This window comes from Falco cherrug, chromosome 12, assembly GCF_023634085.1.
Source record: "Falco cherrug isolate bFalChe1 chromosome 12, bFalChe1.pri, whole genome shotgun sequence".
NCBI lineage: Eukaryota > Metazoa > Chordata > Aves > Falconiformes > Falconidae > Falco > Falco cherrug.
Window position 1 is genome coordinate 35,858,451 of NC_073708.1, and position 23,097 is coordinate 35,881,547.

General features: G+C 47.0%; 1 pseudogene; it reads right to left on the reverse strand.

Moving 5' to 3' along the window:
• Positions 1 to 23,097, reverse strand: part of LOC129737201 (hydrocephalus-inducing protein homolog) — a 67,827-nt pseudogene that overhangs the window by 17,901 nt on the left and 26,829 nt on the right.

Here is a 23,097-nt window from a genome sequence, read left to right on the forward strand (position 1 = left end):
TGATTTGAGAGTGGAAACAGAGGCAGCACAAATGCAACTGGCTTTGATTTTTATGGGGCAATCGGCACCAGATATAAGGAAAAAACTCCAGAAACTGGAGGGAGAGAATTCAAGGAGTTTGAATACAATGCTGGAAGTCGCATGGAGGGTATATAACAACAGAGAAAGAGAAGAAAGAAAATCAAGGAGAACAGATTTATTGGCAGTAATGACAGGAACGGTAGACAGAGGAAGGGGCAGAGGAAGAGGATGAGGATTTAATGGGAGGGGAGGTTGTATGCACTGTGGCCATCGGAAATTTAATACCCCCTTAGGAGTAAATCAGTGTGCTTTGTGTAGAGAGGAAGGACATTGGAAAAAGGATTGCCCTAGAAACAAGAGTGTTTCTCACGACCTTGCCAAGATAATGATTTTAGACGACTGAAGGGGACCGGAGGGAACCCAGCTGAACCTCTGGTTAAAATTTAGCTGGGAGATAAAGAAGTTAAATTTTTAGTAGATACAGGAGCGACATTTTCGGTATTAAATACATGTAAAGGAAAAATAGGAACAAAACCAGCCAATATAATAGGAGCAACAGGGAAAGAAGAGAACCAGGCCATTCCTACAACACCTAGATTTGAAATTTGGAAATAAGATAATTACACATGAATTTTTCTATGTACCAGAATGTCCGATACCCTTGTTAGGAAGAGATTTGTTGTCTAAATTAAATGCACAAATTGTTTTTGATGAAGGAGAACTTTTCTTGAAAATACCCGAGTCAAAAACGGGAGAAATCTTGATGATACACGAAAGAGTAAAGGAACAAGAAATTCCACCGGAGGTGGATTTGGCAGTGATCCCTACTGTATGGGAAACAGATATTCCTGGTAAATCGAAACTAGCAGAGCCTGTTAAAATAGATTTGAAGGAAGGCGCAGGAACAGTGAGAATTAAACAATATCCAATCAAATCAGAAGTGAGACAGGAATTGAAGAAATTGAGTGATAAATTTTTGGAGTATAACATTTTGGAAGAATGTGAATCTGAGTATAAGACTCCTATTTTACCAGTCAGAAAACCCTCGGGTGAATATAGGCTGGTACAAGATTTGAGAGCAGTAAATCAACTAGTTAAGGACATTTATCCTGTAGTAGCAAACCCTTATACACTGTTAACAGCATTAAGGGACACTTATCAACGGTTTACAGTGCTTGATTTAAAAGATGCTTTCTTTTGTATACCTTTGGAAAAAGAAAGCAGAAAACTGTTTGCTTTTGAATGGGAAAATCCTCAAACCGGGCGAAAGATGCAGTTGACATGGACTAGATTACCCCAAGGATTTAGAAACAGTCCAACTATCTTTGGAAATCAATTAGCAAAGGAACTTGAAATGTGGAAACAGGATAAATCAAGAGCTGGGCATTTACTTTTACAATATGTGGATGATATATTGATTGCTACAGAAGAAAGACTTACCTGTATACAGGTGACTATCGACCTCTTGAATTTCCTGGGACTAAATGGATACGAAGTGTCCAGGAAGAAAGCCCAGACAGCCTGCCAGACTGTGATATATCTGGGCTTTGAGATTTCAAAAGGACAACGACAATTAGGAAAAGATCGCAAAGAAGCTATTTGTGGTATACCTGAGCCGAGAAATATTCATGAACTCAGAGCATTTTTGGGAATGACTGGGTGGTGTCGCCTTTGGATCATGAACTATGGGCTAATAGCTAAACCGCTGTACGAGGCCCAAAAGAACTCTCCCTTTGCATGGGGCCCACAACAACAAAAGGCTTTTGTAGAGTTGAAACGTGGCTCAATGTCTGCACCTGCCTTGGGACTGCCGGATCCAACCAAAGATTTCCAGTTGTTTGTTCATGAAAGGCAACACCTTGCACTGGGCGTGTTAACCCCGAGGATAGGAAGCTGGAAACGACCAGTCGGATATTTCTCTAAACAACTGGACACAGTGAGTAGAGGGTGGCCAAACTGCCTTTGAGCAGTGGCAGCAACAGTGATGCTCATACAAGAAGCTCGGAAATTGACTTTGGGAAGAACAATAACAGTCTATGCCCCACACATGGTGATAACTGTCTTAGAACAGAAGGGGGGACACTGGCTGTCTCCCAGCCAAATGATGAAGTACCAGGTGGTATTGACTGAACAGGATGATGTGATTCTAAAGACAACTAACCTGGTAAATCCTGCAGTATTTTTAAGTTCCATACAGGAAGAAGGACGACTGGAACATGATTGCTTGGCTGCCATCGAGTATGTTTATTCCAGTCATGAAGATCTGAAGGATGTACCACTGGAGCGACCAGACTGGGAACTGTATAGTGATGGAAGCAGCTTCATGGAACAAGGAGTCCGATACGCCGGATATGCGGTAACAACAGAGACTACAGTTATAGAAGCAGGAGCATTGGCGAGTACCATATCAGCCCAAAAGGCGGAACTCATCGCTTTAATTCGAGCCTTAGAGATAAGCAAAGACAAGAAAGTAAATATCTGGACTGATTCAAAATATGCCTTTGGGGTAGCGCATGTCCATGGAGCTTTGTGGAAAGAGAGGGGGTTATTGTCCTCTCAAGGATCAAACATTAAGCATCAAACAGAAATTTTATGATTATTGCAAGCAGTTCAAAGGCCAGATCAAGTAGCAATCATGCACTGTAAGGCACACCAGATTGGGAATACAAAAATAATAGCTGGGAATAATTTAGCTGATAGAACAGCAAAAAAGGTAGCAAAGAAACAAGCATTGCAAATGGCAATAATTCCTTCTAAAACAGTAACCCTTCCTAGGGAAAACCCGAGATATTCAGAGGAAGATGACAAATTGAGTCCGTTATTAAATGCTAAGAAAAACTTAGCGGGATGGTGGGTAACTCCTAATGGACAGGTAGTAATTCCACCTCTTGTGATGAGAGAGAGAATTCAAACGAGACATCAGGAATGTCACTGGGGAGCAGAAGCCTTAGTAACATCTTTACGAAAACAAGTAATATCAGTTAAGATGTTGGGAATAGCTAAAATGGTAACTGCAAAGTGTGAAGTATGTTTGAAAAATAATCCAGTGATTAAGAAAAAGGTTCAAATGGGTAGACTGAAATCTGGTGTAGAACCTGGAGATTATTGGCAAGTAGAATTTTCAGAGTTACCTATAGACAGAATGGGTACCAGTACATCCTGGTAAGGGTTGATACTTTTACAGGATGGCCAGAAGCCCTTCCCTGTCGCACTACACAAGCAAAAGAAGTGGTGAAGTGGTTATTACAAGAAATAATTCCGAGATTTGGAGTTCCTATTGGAATTTCTTCTGACAGAGGTCCACACTTTGTTGCTGAAGTAGTCCAAAGTGTTAGCAAAGTATTGGGTATTAATTGTGACCTACATTTATCTTGGAGACCCCAATCTAGTGGGAAAGTGGAAAGGATGAATCAAACTTTGAAACGACAAATAAGTAAAATTTGTCAAGAAACCAGTCTAAAGTGGCCTCAGGCGCTTCCACTGGCATTATTACGTATCAGGGTACAGCCAAAGAGTGGAACCTCACTCAGTCCTTATGAATTATTATATGGAAAACCATATGAGTCTCCAGAACCAAATCCAAACGTACATGTAAAAGGAAAGCAGGATGTATATAACTATTTGCTTTCTCTAGGAAAAACTCCGGCTGCAATTCGGAGTGCAGTAATTTGGAATAGACCTTTATCCCTGGAAAATTCAGTGCATGATTTCCAACCAGGAGATTATGTCTATGTGAAGACCTGGACCTCTGAACCTTTACAGGAACGTTGGAAAGCACCTTTCCAGATACTGTTAACCACTTTTACGGCTATCAAGATAGCAGAATCGGATGCTTGGATCCATTATACTCGAGTGAAGAAAGCACCTATTCCATGGAAGATTATCAACCGTGACCCAAAGACTTTAAATTTGACTTTGAAAAATGTCTAATTTTTCATATCAGGTTATGATCGTTCTTTGGATTCCATTTGGGTTGGTAGTGTTGGCAGGATCATGGGCTGACTTGGTGGACAGGAATGGAAGACAAATAGAGACAGAACAAGTGATTGAAATTCCCAAACAAACGGCTGAGGAAAATTTGATGGTAGGATTGATTAAAGGATTTGCCAATTTACAAAATGTTATGCAGGTCACTGCTTGTTTACCAATACCGAGGGCAGTAGGTGAATCTATTCCATGGGGAATCTTAACCATGAATCTGACCAAATTAGAATATGAAAATGAGACAATGGATTGTAAACAAGAACCTAGGGAAACTTGGGAATTGCAAAAGGTTAAAGTTGGGGAAGAATCACCAGTATATTCAACCATTTGGGAATGTAAAGGATGATTTGTAGCTAAACCGGGATTATATGGAGATTTAGGGAACAAGGGATGGTGTTACTAGCCTAAAATGGCTACAACAAACACCAGTGTATGGATAACCGAGACAAAATGTGAGAAAAAGAATCGAACCCTACAGGAAAAGGAAATAGTTTGGGATTCGGTTTGGTCTATGACCTTATATTCCCATTTTCAGTATATGGCAAAAACTCCTTGGTGTTTTACCTGGGATGGAAAAGTGTTTTCAGTATTACCCTGGGTCAATGATAGATCAACTTCATTGGGAGAAAAGGAGAATAAAATAGTGCCATGGTGGAAATGTGAAAAAGTGTATGATTGCAGCAATGCAGACTTAATAATTCAAAGAATCCCTCCTTTGGCTGCCGCTTTAAAATATGGTTGTTTTTGTCGAGGTCTTAAGAATACTCTCAATCTATCTAGCGCCTATATACCCAGAAGAGGAATTATGTTTAGTTGTAGAAAATCTACTATTCAAAGTCCAGGACATTTAATTTGGGCATTGAGTGATGGAACCTGGACAACTCATCTACCATTAGATGGTAAAGTGAAACAAATAACTTTAGGCGTGCCAACATTGTGTCCGATTTGGAAGAAATCACCGTTTAGAGGATCTCTAGAAAATTTAGAACTGAAACGAACAAAGAGATCTGAGACAAATGATGATACTTGGAATGAACCATCTATAGGAGTGAAAACTGGCTGGGCAATTGAATCACTTTTAAATCCTATAGCATCATATAGAAACAGAGCATGGCTTTATAAGTTAACGGGTCAAGTGGAAAAATTAGCAAACGTTACCAAAAAGGGGTTTAAGGAATTGAATATACAATTACAGGCGACCTCTAGAATGACTTTACAAAATAGAATGGCACTAGATATGCTCCTACTTAAAGAACATGGAGTATGTGGATATCTCAACGATAAACTGGACCACTGTTGCATCCCCATTTCAAATGTCACACAAGATGTGGAACATGATTTGGATTTATTAGATAAAATTGAAAAAGAAACAGAATCAATTCAAGAAGATATGTCAGAAGACTGGTTAGGGAAAATTTTTAACAAATTAGGAAGGAACTTGAGCTCTTGGATACAATCCCTAATCAAAACTTTGTTTCTGTTACTGATTGTCTTTTTGATGATCATGTTGGTATATGCATGTTTGAAGAAGCAGTTTACCAATAGAATTGCAATCAATCGTATGATCATGAGAGAAGTATCAACCAGTCCACCAAGGTATAGCCACCACCAAAATATGTTGAAACAAATGATATGTAAATAATGTGAAAGTATTGAAATAATGATTTTCAACACTTTCAAAGGGGGGAAATGTTATAGATTTGCTAATAAGTTAAGATTGATTGACTTCATTTGATTGATTATTTGATTTTATAAAATCAATCATGTAATAGAAATATAAGAGGATGGGGAAATGTTCTAGATTTGCTAATAAGTTAAGATTGACTTTTTTTGATTGATTATTTGATTTTATAAAATCAATCATGTAATAGAAATATAAGAGGATAAGAAAATATATTTTAATGAAACTTATAGTTATAGTAAAAAGCGGCTATAGAAAACCCTCTGTACAGCCCCGTACCAAGGCCGGAGGAATTGGTCAGAATCACCTAGTAGGAATGTTTAGAACTTAGATAACAGACTTAAGATTTGAGATGATTGTTTATATGTAACCTAGGAGGATGTACTAAAATGTCAAAATGAGAATTTATGTGAACTGGGAAGAGTCGAGTGAAGCAACCCATAGTTGCCGGCCAAGAAACAGTTACCTCAAGTGGCAGGTAATTCCGGCAGGGGGAGATCGAGACCACCGACTCACATACCACCTACCCAAATCGTACCCCAGACCCATTTCCGGACCTTTCTAACCTTTACTGCGCAGAATCGGATATGGGAGGAGAGTATGTTAATGATTTATGGGAAATCTTACGATTATGCATGGATATTTAATGAATATGTATGAATGAGTTCTATACAAGGTGTATGATTTTGAACCATGGTGTGCGTCGATCGTGAGGGGACTCACTCACGCACCCGGCCGTCCATAAAGAAATGTCTGCTTATCTACATCACATTGGTGTCGGTAAGTTCTTCATTCCGAGATTTCGGTAACACTGCCATCCCATTCTACTCTTGTACGGAAAGCGAGTAGCACAAGGAGCAGAAGATAGCCCCAGAAGTTGTACACAACCGTCACTGTGGCTTTTGTGCAAAACTATTCCTCTATCCTTTGAGCTCCTTTTGTGTGACACCCACCATTAACTAAAGCTTAGGGACTGAAAGTTGATTTCTTTTTTTATAAAAGTCTGCTGCTTAGCCATTCCAGAATGTCCAAACCAACTTCTTACTGCAAAGAGCAGCCCACGTGTGACTAGATCACAACTCGGAAAAAACCCTCCTGGAACAGCCTTTTCAGTGATCCCTGACTTTGGGCTTGCAACCGTGGCACGGGGATGTTTGATCACATCCAAAGCCAGAAAGGAAGAGCTAGGGAGCTTTTGCTGAATTCAGTGGTTTTTCAGTGGATCCAGCCGCAGCCCAGCTGACAGCAGAGATGAGTTACACTTCACAGCTCAGGCACGCATCAGAGGGCTGTGTACTTCTATTGCACAGACACCCGAAAAGAGGCAGTACTGGGTGCTCGCTGTTCAGAAGATTTTTCCATCTTGCATCACATGTGGCCTAATTTTCATTAAAAACTTGATGTTCTAAACCATCAAAGCTCTTAGGAAATGACAAAGATTTCCAAGGGACAAGTTTTGCCCATAATCATGGGTGAGGCATGCCCCACGGCCACTATCATCAAAAAAAATCAGTGGCCATTCTTTCCCTTCTGCAGCAGGCCCTCAGCCTCTCCTGGAAGGTCTGCGGAAGCTATCCTTTCTTCTGCCCCACCATTGATGCTGGAACTTTAGGAAACCCTGGGAGTTTTACGCTCTCTCCTTCCAGGTGAACCTCAGAGAGTGCTCTCCTGAAAGGAGGAGGAGCAGAGTAAAATACAGACCATTCAGGACAGCCGAGAGAAAAAGAAAGAAAAAAGAGAGTATGTCCCGCTCCTCGCTAGCAGCTGGGGCTTCCAGGAGCACCCAGCCGCTGGCCAAGGCCTGGGTACCCCGGGCTGGGACCGTGTGATGCCCCCACCACAGCATGTCCCAGAGCACATGGACCAGGGCATGGAGGGGCCGCAGCCTCCTTGTCCTCAGTCCCAAAGCCACACCTGGTTCTGTGGAGTGAGAATTCGGATCTCAGTCGGGTTAACACCTTGGCACATCATGGAGGGATTACAACTCGGCATTCAAAGAAACAGGGGTGTGGGTGGCCCAACAGCACAGAACTGTTTCCCAAGTCCCTAACTTCTGCTGCTTTCTGGCACTCATCTTTTTGCCCACGGAACGTCCCCGGGTTTTGAGGTTGGTTTTGAACGTGATTCTCAACCAACCACATCAACACAGAGATCCAGCTTTACACGATGTAGGACACGGCAAGTGAAGGAGGGATCAGCACTTAGGATTTTGCTTCTCCCTGCAAAAGCGGCTTAGAAATGGGTTTTGGAAGAAATCAGATGTAACCCAGTACATTTCCACATCCAGAAAAAAACAACAAAAAAAGAATTTTAGGTGATTGAGCCCCCCCACCACGTGCTTCCTTCCAGCACTCAAGAGCCATGGCTTTATTTGCATGAATAACTAAGAAAGTTCATTTTGAGCTTAAACAAAACAAATTTCAAACCACTTCTTAACCGCTGGCTTTGCAAGTTGCACAGTGCTGATGAGTTCTGTAAATCACCTGATCCAGAAGCGTTCGGCTAAGCAATTTATGGAGGCAACTGCAAAAACACACATGGAGGCCAGCCACTTCCCCGTGGGGCTCGAGATCCAACTGCAATTTCACAGTGCTGCACTAGGGCAAAGCTACTAAATATTCCCTGCAAGGGGCACACGCTGTCTGCAAATCGTCCTCCAAAGGGATCTGTGACTGGCATGCAAATGCACGAGGAAGGCAGTCACACTGCTCAGAGTCGTCAAGAAGCAAAATTAATGACTCCCTAGTTAAAGATCACGGGTTTCTTCTTTAAACTCTTTTTGCACCCTGGGACAGTCTCCACCCTGACGATACAGCGGCTCAGCTCTGTTTTGTGAGGGATGGGGGGTAGGTGACCTCCTTGAGGTCCTCTCCCAAGGGGCCCATGGAAGAGTTCAGATCTCCTGAGGGACCACGAGGGTTTTTCCAGAGCAGGCTCCTCTTTCTAAACACCGATCGCTTGCCCAGCTCTGTTTCCTGTAACTCCCAGGTTGCATGTAAGTAATTTTCCTATTTCTCTGCCACAACAACAACAAAAGCTCTCCAGGCACAACCCCTGGAGATCCCTGCAGCAAAGTGATGGACAGCCCCACCACCACAGCAAAAATCCCAGGGCCAGGAGCACAGCGCTGAGCCAGGATTCCCTTGGGAGCAACTTTTTAAATCAACCCTTTCCTTCCACAGCTCCAACAACTGCAGCTGGCGGCCAGGAAGGCGGTTTGTTAACACGAGCCCTGGTTAATTACTGTAGGTGGCATCTGCCAAGTAAACCCTGCGCAATTACCGTATCAATAAAAAGCTGTTTCATGGCCTTTGTATCTGTCAGCTTGGAGCAGTAAGGAATGGCTCGAAGCAGCTGGGTTAGTGATCTCAGCACCCTCCAGAACGGGAGCCTGGCTGCTGGGGACCACGGGCCTCGCACCTCCTTCCTCTTAGATGGGGAAAACCAGAGCGTTCCCTGGATGGAAATCTGACAGGGACCTCCCACTCCTGAAAAACACCTCAAGCAGCACCACACGGACGGAGAGGAAGGACAAGGTAACCTGAACCACGGAGCTTGCTGCAGGCATTCCCTGCCCCGTGCCAGCACAGCAAGGCCATCACCTCTGTAAGGGCAAAGGCGGCGTAACTCGGTGGGTCAGTGATAACCGCTCCCAGAAAAAGACCTGACAGCACTTCTGTCAGCCGGGAGGAGCACAAAGCTTGTCTAGCAGGCTGCTCGCACTCTGACTTCTGGGGAGGGTGCTCACCCTGCTGAGGGCAGCGAGCCCTGTAACACGCGACCCAGATGAAGCATAGACTTGAGCCACGAGGTGACGATTCCCACGCAGGGACAGCAGCACACGTGTGGTACGTTCACAGACACCCTGCGCTCAGCAGGGCTCAGCCACTACGGTCTGGCAGCGCCTGGAGAGCGGGAGGTGACCCAGGGGCAGGGAGCACGTTTCACTCAGCTCCTACCGCCTCAGGAGCCCGATGGTGCATCCACGTAATAAAGGCTCATCCTGGAGGTCTATAGGGGCTTAGTGCTCGTCCACCAAAGCTCTTCTGCTGTGTACCTCTCTGCCTTTACAAACACCTTGCAGCACAACGAATGCATGGTATGAAAGCTCGCTGCTTTGGCTGCTCTGGGATCAGCGGTCGGAGCCAGGCGCGCTAAGCCCTGGCTCTGCACAGACCAGCTGGGAGCCACGGGGACAGCAGGAAGGTGCTGGCACTGCCCTGCTGACCACCGGCTCTTCCTAGGAATTCCGTGGGAACCAACTGGGCTGGAAGAGTATTTGTGCCTCGCCTTTGCTGTGGGTAGCAGGAGGAGGAGAAAGGAGCTGTACCTGAGATGTCGCAGCAGACTGTTGATACACTCTGGCTTCTCGGGGTCTGAAGATCACGTAAATTTCAACTGAAGAATTTGGCCAGACATCTCCCTCCTAAGACAGGAGACAACAAACCATTTACCTTCAAACGTTACATTTCTTGTTTTCAACCACAGCCCTGTAAGCCTTTATTTAGAGCATCAATGACGAGCAAGGAGCAAACAACACTTACAAAATGTGTAAGACTTTGGAAGCAGCTGTGAAAAAAATTAAGTCCCTTACCTTAACTAGCACCCGGTAAAGGCTTGCCTTTTTTTTTTTTTTTTTTTTTTAATTAGGGCTATAATAAAGGAACTAAACTGGCTGGCTTCGGCATATCAAGGATCTCTTCAGAAGTGCCAGCTGACCTAAAGAAAAGATACGGTTTCCCTCCAAACCTTCCCTTATATCCCTGTGTCACTACAGCCATGTGAACACGTCTTCTCGGATCAGAAGAGATTTAGCAAGTCAAATGGATTTTTCCATTCTTAGTTACAAAGACAGAAAGAAAGAAAACCATGCCTGCCTTCATCATTGCAGAAGAGATCTGTAAACCAGCTCACAAACAAAGGCAAGGTCCCGTCAGGGCTGGCTACCCCGGCCAGGGCTCACTGTCCAAGCCTCCCTCTGCTTGCAGGCAACAACTGGCAGAAGAGGAATATCAGGGCTTTGCAATCTGCTCCAGCTGCCTGCAGGTCTCCACAGGGGGTATGAGACATTGCCCATGACACAAAGCCCTAGTTGTCCTGGCCTCCTCCCGCTCCTGCATCACCGCTGCTGTCGGAAGCGGAACCGGAGCTGGGTCAGTGCCCACGTGGCATTTCTCTGACACTAGAATGTGATCCTGGCTCAAAATAACCCAAACCGAACACCAAAATGGTGAACTTCCGCTGCACAAAAAAAATCCAGCTTCAGCAAGAACCTGGGAGAACCCTGCAAGCGTAAATCTTCAAACAGCGAGGGAGTGGCGATGGGTCCCTGCAGGTGTTATTCCCAGCGGCCGAGGCCCCAGCGGGATGATTTGCCCAACACCACCGAGACCACGGTGATCGCTGCAGTGTTGCTGGCATCTCTCTGTACGCTGTATAACTCACCAGATGTCCTGCCATGCTCCAGGAAGCCAGTCAGTGGTGCAATAAGATCCTGGTAAGGGACATATCTCCCTACATCCAGGGTGCTGCTGGATCCCAAGGCACAGTCAGATGAGACTGCTCTAAGGCATCAGAGGAGACAAGCCTACGGACGAGCAACACAACCCATCCGTTCATATGCACCCGCACAGCTCTCTGCAACAATCCTAACGCAGCATTATTGATGGAGCCTTGCACTCATATCCTCACTCCCAAGAAAACCTGCACCAGCAGTTAACAGACTCAAACCTCTTGAGCTTCTGACATGAAATCACCATTCTCCAGGATTCAACGTATTTGGACAGAAACTTCAGGCAGTACGGCCACAATCAGCTTCCCTGTATTGTCAGTGAAGCTGCACGCCAGACTGTTTGACTCAAAGGGAGAGGGCAAGAAGAAATCATCAGTTACACATTATTCTACTATTCTGTGGCTAAAAAAAAATTGTGAAGGACATGACTGTTTTGGGAAACCTTTGTCATTTCTCCCTTCATTACTGCTGTATGTCAGACCATAAAACTGGAAAATATTGTGACCTATTTCTCCTGGGAAATGAAAATAGGCTGTTGGAAAGGTTCCTCACATTCCTGCTACCCCACGGGGAAGAAAGAATTGCTGGTTAAAAGGATACACTTCACTACTCACCCTTGCGGGCTACTGCTACATAGGCGTACCAGCCCTAGGACACGGCAGGAGCCAGCGGTCTGCCGCGGCTAGCATATTCTCCGTAAGATGGCAGTTGAGTCAGATCATGGAAAACTACCGTGGATGCTTGCCAGGACAGAAATGCAACTATGCAGTGCTGTGAACACGATATTGCAACACTTCTGGCTTAATGTCAGCCTCAGGCAGGCTGCAGCTGGCAGGTGGCATAAAATACAGACGGTGGATGTATGATGATCCAGCACAAAAACTCCTGCTGTTGTGCCCTGGCTTTGCTACAGCATATGCCAACGTGATACCCGAGGGGACGGCACACCATGACTCACCGCTACAGAAGTGACCTCAATAAGGAGACCAACCATAAATAGATGCAGATCCTATTTCCCCTCCCTCAGCCCCTAAATAATGCGAATCTCCTCAACCTCCACCAGCCTGAAAAGGAAAAAGCTGGTCTTGGAAAGTGGGGCACCACCAACTGTCGGCCTGCTTTGTTTGGTGGAGGGAGAAGGTGATCCATGGAAAGGAAATCACTGCTCAAAGCACACCAAAACCCCCAAAGGCAGAGCTGGCAACACAAGTACTGAAGTGACTCCCCAAAGTGCATCCTGTTAGTTCAGGGCACTCAGGGAAAAGGCAGCGCCAAAGCCAGTATCTGCCCCTTCCCATCAATAACCGAACCCACAGCGAGCGGAGGGATGGACCATAGCTCCCACTGGAGATGGCGCCTTCTGCCAAAAACCAAAGTGCTCTGCAGTCCCCTCTCATTTGGATGGGGACCAGCTGGGCACCTCAGCTGAGGTGGACGTTTGCAGGAACAAATATCGCTGTTATCTCCTGGCCCAACCTCTGCACCAACAGCAGTAGCACTTGCGTAACCTGCACATCTTGAAGACCACCTCCATCGGCTCAGAGCTGACACGTGGCACTGAGGAGTCGCTACCAGGCAATGACAAGACAGTGATGACTTGTCAAGGTAAGAGCAATGATTACAAATCCTTTTCCTCCCTTTCCTCTGGTTTCCATTTCCAAGGAGTCAGCTCCCACGTGTCTGTACTGTGACTTACAGCTAAGCTGTGGTGGGGAAGGTGCAGCAAAAAGCAAGGACTTTGTCCTTTGAGAGCCACCTGGGCTTCTACCACAGATGCTTCTGCTGACATACCATGCGTCTTTGCAAAAATAAATCAACTTCGAGATGCACTCAGGAAGTCAGAGTTACAGAACAGCTTGTTTCCCACAGGCTTGGACGGCTGCTCAAAACGTTCATGGTCACAGGCTGACTGCAAAACCGCTCCTCCTCTTTTCTCTTATTATTTTCATCAGCAAGTCAACCTTATACAGGCTGAAACAGCCTGCTGCAGCTTCCACTGAGAGCAACCCCTGGCAGCTAACGGCCCGCTTACACAGCAAAGCTGCTGCACAAACCCTGCAAAGCCACCCTGCCCAGAGAGCCTTTCCAAGGCTATCGTCCCTCCAGCGGCCTCCTAACCTCTGGAAACCTCCAGCCACTTGTTCCAAGGGTTTGATTCTTTCTATAGGGTGCTCCCAGGCACCACAGGTGATAGGTGAGAAGAGCAGCCGCCGCTTTTGGCCAGAAGGTCCGAGGCAGCAAGGTCCCAGCTCTGGTGGGGCCCTTCCAGCAGATTTACACGGCGCTGCAAGAAGGGTCTCTGTCCACGCTACAAGTTACGGGACTCTCACCGGGGAGAAGGTTGTGGAAGTCAGCAGCAGTGGATTTTTAGATTTTACATTTGATAGGAAAAAAGACTAACATTTGATGTGAAGACACCCGTACGCCAGGGGGGAAGACAGACATCAGCAAAACTATGAATGTGAAACCCATTGGTCCATAAATCATGGAATTAATGGAAATCTAAAGATTGATAACGCTGTACAGGACAGGAGGGGAACGACTCCTGTAGTATCCCACTTACACCCAGTCCTAAGCAAACTGTAACATCAACACAGCCATTCAGGAAAGGTTTCCACTCAAGACTTGAGGCCAGGCTACACTCTGGGTCCGTACAGCGCTACACGGAGCACCAGGACTCAGCGGGCAGCCAGGCTGCTGGACCTCACCCTAATGCACTTCAGGAGCCCAAGAGCAGGTTAAGCTCGTTATGGAGACCTAGCCCAGTTGTAATGAAGCAGGAGCCCTGCGACATGCTCCAAAACCAGCTGGCACAGCTCAGGCGATCGGCTCCCGCTCTCTGCAATACCCCCGCTGCTCTGACACAGGCTCTTGGTCCCATCATGCTGCTCTCAGCTGCAGTGGTGTGAAACTGCAGCTGTGCTCACATGGGGGGCTCTCAGCCTCATTCGGGCTATAGGAGTAACCAAGAAGAGAACAAGATCCCCTTCCTTAAAAAAAAAAAATAATAGTTTCACCTACTATAAAAGAAAGAAGAGGCTCGGATTATTCTAGCGTTTGCAACAGGATGAGAAGGGATTTTGCATTGCTCAGGCAGCAGGCATTCTTCATCTCAGACCATGCAAATACTCAGTCAGGGCTCTGTTTCGTTGAAGGACATGAGGTTTTGATTGCGCAAACACAAAAGCAAAAAGTTTTCTCCAAGTCTGCAATGAAACTCAAAAAGTTCGTTTAAAGCTGCCAGCCTTGCGTGCAGGCTCACAGACGATGCTGGGAGGGAGAGTCACACATGGTATAAATCCAGATTATATGAAGGGATTGGTCTTTCCGTGATTAAACGGGCTGAACTTGGCCTCCTTTCCATAGAGGACCTTTTCATTCTTCAATAGGTGAACTAATGCCCATGGTTAATCCCCATACGCTACGTGTAAGGCCTGCCCTTATATATAATAATCAGTACCCCTGAACACTGTAAGGACACTTATGAAGTGCCCTTAATTTACAGCCCTTGCAGCAGAGCTCAGCTTTAGGCAGGCTCTCGCCGCCTGCCAGGAGCTCACTGTTTAGAAACGCTTTTTGCAACAACCTCTCCCAGCCTCACTAGAAACCTCATGTCTTCCCTCTCGGCACATCAAGACGCTGACGCGGGTATCTGCCAAGTGACCTCATTCAGGGAGGAGGAGGAGGAGGAAGAGAGGTTCTCAGCTATCGCTTACCACCGGCTCAATGGCAAAAATATCACTGGAGAAAAGCATAGAGTCTTCTCGCACCTTTGCCCTCTGGTTCTGGAAGGCACGGGAGAGAAGGGAAAGGCGTTCTTGGAGCGTGGGGTCCATTGCACGCTGCTTGAGAAAAGAATCCCTCTCATTCTCCTCCTGCTTCTGCAGCCTGAGACAGCCCCTGCAGCCATGGGGAGACACAAACCAAGCAGATCATTTAATAAACAACATATTTGCAGAGACTGTCGCGTAAGCGCAGGAGCAGCCACGCACTGGGGGAGGAACAGCAGGAGCAGCTCAGCAAGGGGCTGACCCCAAGCCACGGGGTCCCAAGCAGATCAGGTTATCACTTGTTCGCTGGCACGGCAGGTAGTTTTACGCCACACTCACGAGCTAAGAGGAGGTTTTTGAAAGCTAGCAGCCCTCAGGAGAGCCTCCTGGCTCAAAGCTACTGCCACGACTAATGGACAACCCACCAACACCCTCAGATGGCTTTTCCTCCCGTAGAGGTGCTCTGGGGAGATGGATGAAGATGAAGGAGCACACACTGCAGTGCTTCGCTGGCAAGGGGAGAGCAGCTGGGATTCAGCTGCAGGTTACCAGCCTCACTCTTTTTTACCTTCCCTTTTGGACTGGCAGGGATAAGCAAACTAGATCTGCTTCGTTGCCTACACTGCCATCCAGCAGAGGATCCCAGAGCATTTGAAAAGCCAACTCACGGACTTTCAGGCATTGCATCACTTCAGTGAAATTAATGGGTTTATATGCATGAAGACAGAGGCCCCGAGAGGTGAAGGGACTTTGCCTAGCATCACCCAATAACGAAGGCAGGACCAGCATCTCTGAATGCAAACCCTTACATCCAGCCTTGAACCACTGCAACATTTTTCTCTTTTTGGCCTTCTCCACAGAGCTTTGACACAGGTCACCTCTCCCTCACTCGGTAGTTGTAGCAGCAATCATTCTAGTGTTTAAAGCTCGCAACCGAGAGGTGAGAAGGGAGCACTGCTGCAGAGCACTTGCTTCCCAGCTGGCACGTGGATGTGCCCCCTTCACGCTCCAGTCCCCTGGCCACCAAGGACCAGCAGGTGACTACTCGAGGGCGATGAGGGGAAGGCTCCATACACAGCACATCAGGGCAACGTGGTATAAACAGGACCGCAATCACCACCCAGCTAAATTCCAATGCATTTAGAAAGGAAACACAGCCATGGACATTACTAGCAGCACGCAGACAGAGCCTCGGGCAAATGCTGTCACCAGTGCCAAAAATACTTTCTTTGGCTTGCTCCCTGTGGAGTGTCATGAGAAATGTTTTTCCACGGCTGACCTACAGCGCTGTGCATGCGGGGGGCTTCCAGGCACCGAGATGAGCAACCCTCAACTAAGCCTTCATCAACAGACAATAATTCCATTGTTGAATCCCAGAAAGTCCTGCAGGAGGGAGACAGAGCAAACCCCTGGGTAGACCTTGTGATGATCCAGGTCTTTTGGGGTGACAGCCAAGCGCAGGGTGCTGAACTGCCTCCTCCCATTGGAAAGGTCCTCTCTGCTCTGACATCTCAAAAGCTTCTGCTACAGCAGCACAGAGGCCTCGGAGCTATGACCACCCCTAAGACTGCAAGTAAGGAAGAACAAAGCACTCTGCTCAGAGTACAGAACACGAGCTGGCATAAGATCAAGTGCCATTGGAAAAAAATTGGGTTGAAGTTAACTGTGGGGAAACCTGGTTGCTTCTGAGGGGAGAGAGGATCACTCAGGGTCCCATCTGAGATAGGCAGGTGGGAAGAGATGCTAAAAGAATGGCGCAGGGACGTACTAAGAGAAGGTCATGAGACTTTTTCTGTTAACACACTGATCTTGCACAGAAGTCACACACTGCGCAATTAAAAACAGAGAAGAGTGGAAAACTAGTTTTGGCCTTCAAGGCATTTCTGACCTAATTACACTGAACTTTATTTGCTCAGAAGCCCTCAAAAAGTTCTCCAGCTGAAGGCAGTTTCCTGACCAGCTCTGGGTTCAGACTAACTCCTATACACCTACAGCCATTCAACTCTGAGAAGGCACACAAGGACTCCCTAAATCACCCCAGCTTCTAAGTGTCTTTTCCAGTGCATCCCCTTGGGCTAGAAGTGTTTCCCTGCTGCCCCAAATGGAATTTCAAAGCTTCAGAGACACCCTGTGGAGAGCCTGCCCCACCTCTCAGCACCACGAAGACACAGGTGCTGACGCCCAAAGGCACTTCCAAGTCCTGTGCTGCCCTGCCTTCCCCGCAGAACCCTCCACCTCCGAACTCTCCGAGCCCCGGAGAAGGGGCAGGGATACCTCGCTGTGCTGGAAGCCGGGACAGCGCAAGGCAATTCAGCATCCTACAGCCGGATGGCCTCAACGTTCGGGGCCAGCAAAGCACCCTGCCCTGCGCACTACTGGACAAGAAGGCTGAAGAAGGTTGCCATCTTATCAAAGCTGGAGGGGAAGAAACTGCAGTGAATATCACAGCAGGTACGCTGCCTGCAGCTGTTAGGTGCTACCGCTCAACGCAGTCCCAGGTAAGGAGTGCCGACACCTTCCTCAGCCTCACAGACCCTCTGCGAGCCCAGGGACCTGGCCTCACTGACTTAGGGCTCCCACAGATGGGAATTTGCTCTCCGAGGAAATGCAGCCTTTCCTCCCCAAAACATGAGCTGGAACATGGATGGAACCGGAATGGGAAGCACTGAGCTCCATTACCCTGAAGCCCAGGGGGGGACACCCTGGTGTCGTGGATGGTTTACTTGTCCTACGCCATTCAAAAAAGCACCAACATCCCTCTGAGGCCGTACGTTAGTTTTACCCTTGGGCAGCGTGTCTTACTGAAATGAATCTTCCCAATGAACCTCAGCTTCTCCTGATCCTCCTCTTCTTGACTAACAAAAGCCTTCCACTGGAGTGGGCTATGACTTTACTCCGATTGTGGATGACCACGGATCTGTGGTTTGACAGCGTGATGTAGGTCTTCCCAGCTGTCAAGGAGTTCCTGTCTAGCCTGATGTTGACATCTTCAACTACTGCAAAATGAACTCCACGAAAACTATCATGATCTCGCTGTCTAAACCCATGGCCAGGTGGGTCTTGAAATAATGGGTATAGTTCTGATCTTAAAAACCAGGCTGAAGCCTTTGAAATTTCTGCCCTTCTCCAAAGTACAGAGCAGCTTCTATACGAAGACTGAACAGGATTCCTCAACCTAGAAACCACACAGGAGATAGGTAGGTTTGTAGAAGTATGAATGGCCTGGGAAAAAGTGAACAAGGAAAAAATTGTCACAATTTGTTGTAAAACAGGAACCCGAGGGCCTGAAATGGTATTAGTTAAAATGAGAGAAAAGTAGTTCTAGTACTTTTCCTAGGAATATTCCTTCCTTTGGAACGTACTGCCATAGGTGCCTACAGACGCTCATCGCTATAAATCCACAAAGCAACTGGACAAAGGCTTGGAAGGTAAAACCATCAGAAGCGATTAAACAAAGACGTGAATAAAGCCTCCAGCACAGAAAAATGCTGCCTCCAAGGCCCACGAGGGAGAAAGCATATGCACTGCCTGCTTCTACACGCTTTGCTAAGCATCCCCTACTGCTGCTCTCCTGGAGAGCACTTACACTCCCGGCTGCAGGCACCGAGGACGCTTCTGAAGGCTGGAGGGCTTTGCCGGAGCACCTTCTACCACAGAGAGAAGGATCTGGCATCGTGCTGACTGTGTAAACCCACAAACCTCCCGGTACAGACGAGAGCGTGCAGACGCCAGCGAGTCAGGAGGGAGCAGCAGGTCTTTCTGCCAGGCAGATAAACTGACACAGAGCAGAGCTGTCAGGGTTGGCCCAGGGCAGCTTCAGGCTTCATGGCCTGGGTGCCAAATTAGATGTGACATTTATTTAAGACTCTTGATGGTTTACTATATAAGTCTGGAGGAAAAGAAAAAAACAACAACAAAACAATGTCTGTACTGTACCAGCAATGTAGCCCTAGGTATTTCACTTGATGGGGTAATGTCCATGGGTCTGTGCTTTGGGATGCTTTGCTGCCATGAAAGCACATTTACTGAATCCAGACGTACCTGCCCTATCGTTACTTACACAACACGATGATCTTATTACAGGCTGTCAGCTCTCTCATTCTTACATGCTTTTGACGTATTTCCCAGAGACAGCAGGACACAGCTCACTCTGCAACCTGAACAAAGCAACACCTGAACTTGAAATTAAAAGAGAGGCTTCTTACACAGCAGTAGAGCAGGTGCTTTGGGCTGTGCACTCCTGAGCGATGCTCTCTGAGACAGCGGGAACACCACCGTGTTTTATTCCAGCATCCGTCTGCATGGCTATGGCCACCGGTATCTCAGCACATCATGGTAACTTTTAACTATCTGAAAGTAAGAAACCCAGCACTGGGTCATCCTCTGGGGGGCCTGTTGTGCAGGAGGAGAGGGAATTTACAGAAGAGCTAAAATATCTTTCCGAATATTAAGCAAACCCTTGAACAAGATTTCAAAACAAATTTCAGGTTTTATGAAGAATGCGTTCCCAGCATTCAACAGCCAGTACCTTTCTCCATCGATTACTGCTCTAAATATTAGGAAGCTGGTAGCCAGATGGATTAGACTGAAGAGAAACAAAACAGCACTCTGCTGCCTTTCGTCCTCACCGTAATATTCTCCCTCTATCCCTGTAACTCCCTCCTCGCTGAATTTGGATTTTAAACCTTTTTAGGAGTGCATGACAGTCAGGTTCAGAATATTTGGGTAACAGGGAAAGCAAGTTTAAGTTAATTTGCCCAGTTTGTCAGAAAACTATGCCTGGCTCTCACCTCTTCTAAAAGAGACAGGTCCTGCTGCTTTTTCACTGAAAATACAAGCAAGCAACGAAAGCCGAGCTCTTCACTCAGAAGTGTCATTGTACCTCCACATCGACCCTTTGAGCAGTTCTTTTGCTCCTGCTACTATCACGATACCCAACTGCCTCACCATCACCAGCATATTCTGGTTTTTCAAACAGCATGCAAAGGTCTGCTGGTACCACTTCACCACCGGAGAAGGGAGTCACTTCACCAGGCTAACGATCTCTGGAAAGCGAGAGGAGTCCCCTGCGGCTGGATCCAGCCCTCCCCACCATATGCTTTTGGCTGCACCTCCCACAGAGCTACCTCGGTCAGAGCCAGGAGCGCTGCTCTGAGCTGTTTTGCTGTCAGGAAGCTAATGGCATCACCTACAAAGTGTGCTGGGTCTCTGACAAAGGCCACCTGTCAGTCCCCACGCTCGTATTTCCAGCACTAGAGCAAAACACAGGGCAGCGACAGTCATTTTTAAGTGCTTCTCGGAGGCAGTGCTCATGAGCTACCTTCAGACATCATTAAAACCATCGTGCTAGTTACTCCAGCCCTAGGAGCAGCTTGTTTATAAACCTCACCATTAAATAACTGCTGCCAGCACAGGGGTTTCTACAGGACCATTGCCCAGGCTACAACAAAGCTCAGGGCACCCTAATCATCACTGCTGCCACAGCTGATGCTGTCAACAGCTAAAGCCCCCAGCAAAGCCCCCTCTGAGCCCATGCAGCCCATCGCAAGGAAAGGATCTGCTACCCCAGAGCACTGCAAGCCACCGTGAGACAACAGATGGGCAGGAAAAGGGAGATGGAGAGCAATGACCAGCCACAGCGTCTACGGGACAGGTCGCAGGCTCTTCAGACGGCTCTCCTGCACTTAGGAGTCACCTTGCTTTCCACCAGGCTCCTTGTTGTGCATCCTCCTGTAATGGAGCACCCAAAGGATTCCCCATTACCTCCTCCGCACTGTGCTTAGGAAGGGCTGTTGGCTTTCTTACGGGATGAAATACTCCAGCGCAGGAATATCTGGGAGCCAGCACAGAGCCTTTGTGCTGCCCAGTGTGAAGGAGCCTCGCAGAATGGACTGAAAGGACAACGAAACTGTTGGATAACACAAGACAGCGCTGCCGCATATCCAGGATGCCGTGGGCTATATATAATCATTATTGGTACTACAGCCATGATACGCTGGGGTTGCTGATCACTGAAACATTGCTTTTGGCCCACGGGGAAAGACAGGGCAGGAACCTTCCTTCTGATTGCCTGGCAAAGACATGCTTAATACGCCACTTCATAAATCAATCACCCTTCAAGCTACTCTTCTGCTTCTCAGCAAACGCTGATTGATCCACCAGGAAAGGAGACTAATGAATGGTCAGTTCTGCCCCAAAACGCATCCAGGGTTCATGGCACCTAAGAACATACTAGTGATTTCCACTGATGATAGAAGAGACAAGCTGCAGTCCAGGATGCCCTGCAAAGAGATGAAAACTACATTCTCCCAGAAATCCTTCACAGGCTAAGAACGGGATAGGCGGCGTCACATGGAAGTCTGCTTCTGGGGATGAACAAAAGAGCCAAAAGGAGACTTTTAACTCCAAATAACCCTCCGAGCACCCACCCCCAAGCCGTGCTCATGCAGTCAACGCCACGGGTTGCTTTAGCAGCTTTTTTGTCAGAAGGGGTGTTACATAGTTTGGGAGATATAAAGCCATGACTAACAAAAAAAAAAACGATCAAGCAAATGAAGCACAAACTTAATTCCTCTTCTTCTACCCTCAAAGCGACAGACCATCGGCTTTGAAACAGAAGGCCCTAGAGAGGGGCGAAGGCCATACTCTGTTTGCAAGAAATTTAACAACCTTATCTAAAACAGTATATATAAAGAAAAATCATTGTTACAGGCAGTTGTGGAAAAGGGGAACAAAGACAGGAAACAGTTGTTAACTGTTAGCTGATCTGACATAAAGGAACACTTTGGAGAGCAATTATACTCACCCATCAATCTAATTGATTTGAACCATAAAAGCCTATATAACCAATTATTTGTATAACATATTAGTTACCAATCCTCAGTCCGCTGCAGCACTGCTACGATTAAGATGCAAAGTCAACATATAATTGCACAAACTCCTATTTACACCTTTTTTTGCCTACAGTATATGCCACCCTGCACTCGCTTTGAAGCAGACGTACAAGAACATAAAAGTCCAACAGAAACTAGCCAATCCTGCTGGGAATTCTCACAAGTGAAGGAAGAAAAGCACAACATGCACCCACGACCTGAGGCAAGCAGAAAGGAAAATCCCTTTGCAAAGTTCTTAAATGCCTGGCAGTCCAAGGAAAAGCTGGAGCAGCCTCTTGTAATAACCACGGCGTCAGAGCCTGGCTTACACCTTAGGATAACACAGGAAACAAGATCTTTAAAAACTCACCAAACAAAACAAGTTTGTCTGCATCTGCTAGCACTAAACACAAACGGAAATAATTACATCAGTTCACGCACTACAGTAAAGCTTTGGAGCCAAGAGAGGCTGCTGCTTAGGGAAGCAGAAGGTTTCCCCACCTCCCAGCACTGGTAAGAAGCCACTACCAGCCTGCCTGGTGTTGAAGGATCGGAGAATTGCGCGGCGATGAAGAGCTACAGACCTGACCAGCAGTGGCACACAGCGGTGGCCACCAGAAGCTATGGGGCTGTTGCCGTGAATTTAGCTCGATAGGAACCGAACACACTGCGACATCAGAGCCGCTGTGAACGCTCACACCAGACCAAGGTTAAAACCAGAAATGGTTTTGGCATTCCCACCCTGGTACCCTGCACGACACAGGCACAGCTCCGGTCAAGATGCAGCGAGGCAGAGGGTTTGCTCAGGCAAGTCCTGAGCCTCCTCCGCTCCGGCTGGAGTCAGCACAAACCGCGAGGGCTCAGCAACCTGAGTGATCTCAGGAACGTGAAACGCAACACAGCAAGGGCTGAACCTCAGCTAAACCCTGCTGCCTATCCACATCCATCCGTGGGTTTGCAGAGAGAAAAGACAAAGACAAAGGCTTGATCTAGAGGCTAAGTCAATAGGATTTTCATTTTGTTTTCAAACAAGTTCCTGGAAGCTACTGATGGTAGTGCCAGCCTGGCAAGATGACAGGACCTTCGGTAGAAAGGGGGTTCTTAAAGGAAAGAGAAGAGAGGCATGCAGAGGTGGTTGTCTTCTCCAAAGTCTGCACAAAACCACAGACTAATATCACAGCAAGGTAATGTTTTACTCTTGCGAGTAGCTGAGATGCCCAGAGGTGATGGCACATCCGTGCTGCCGTTACTCGTTCA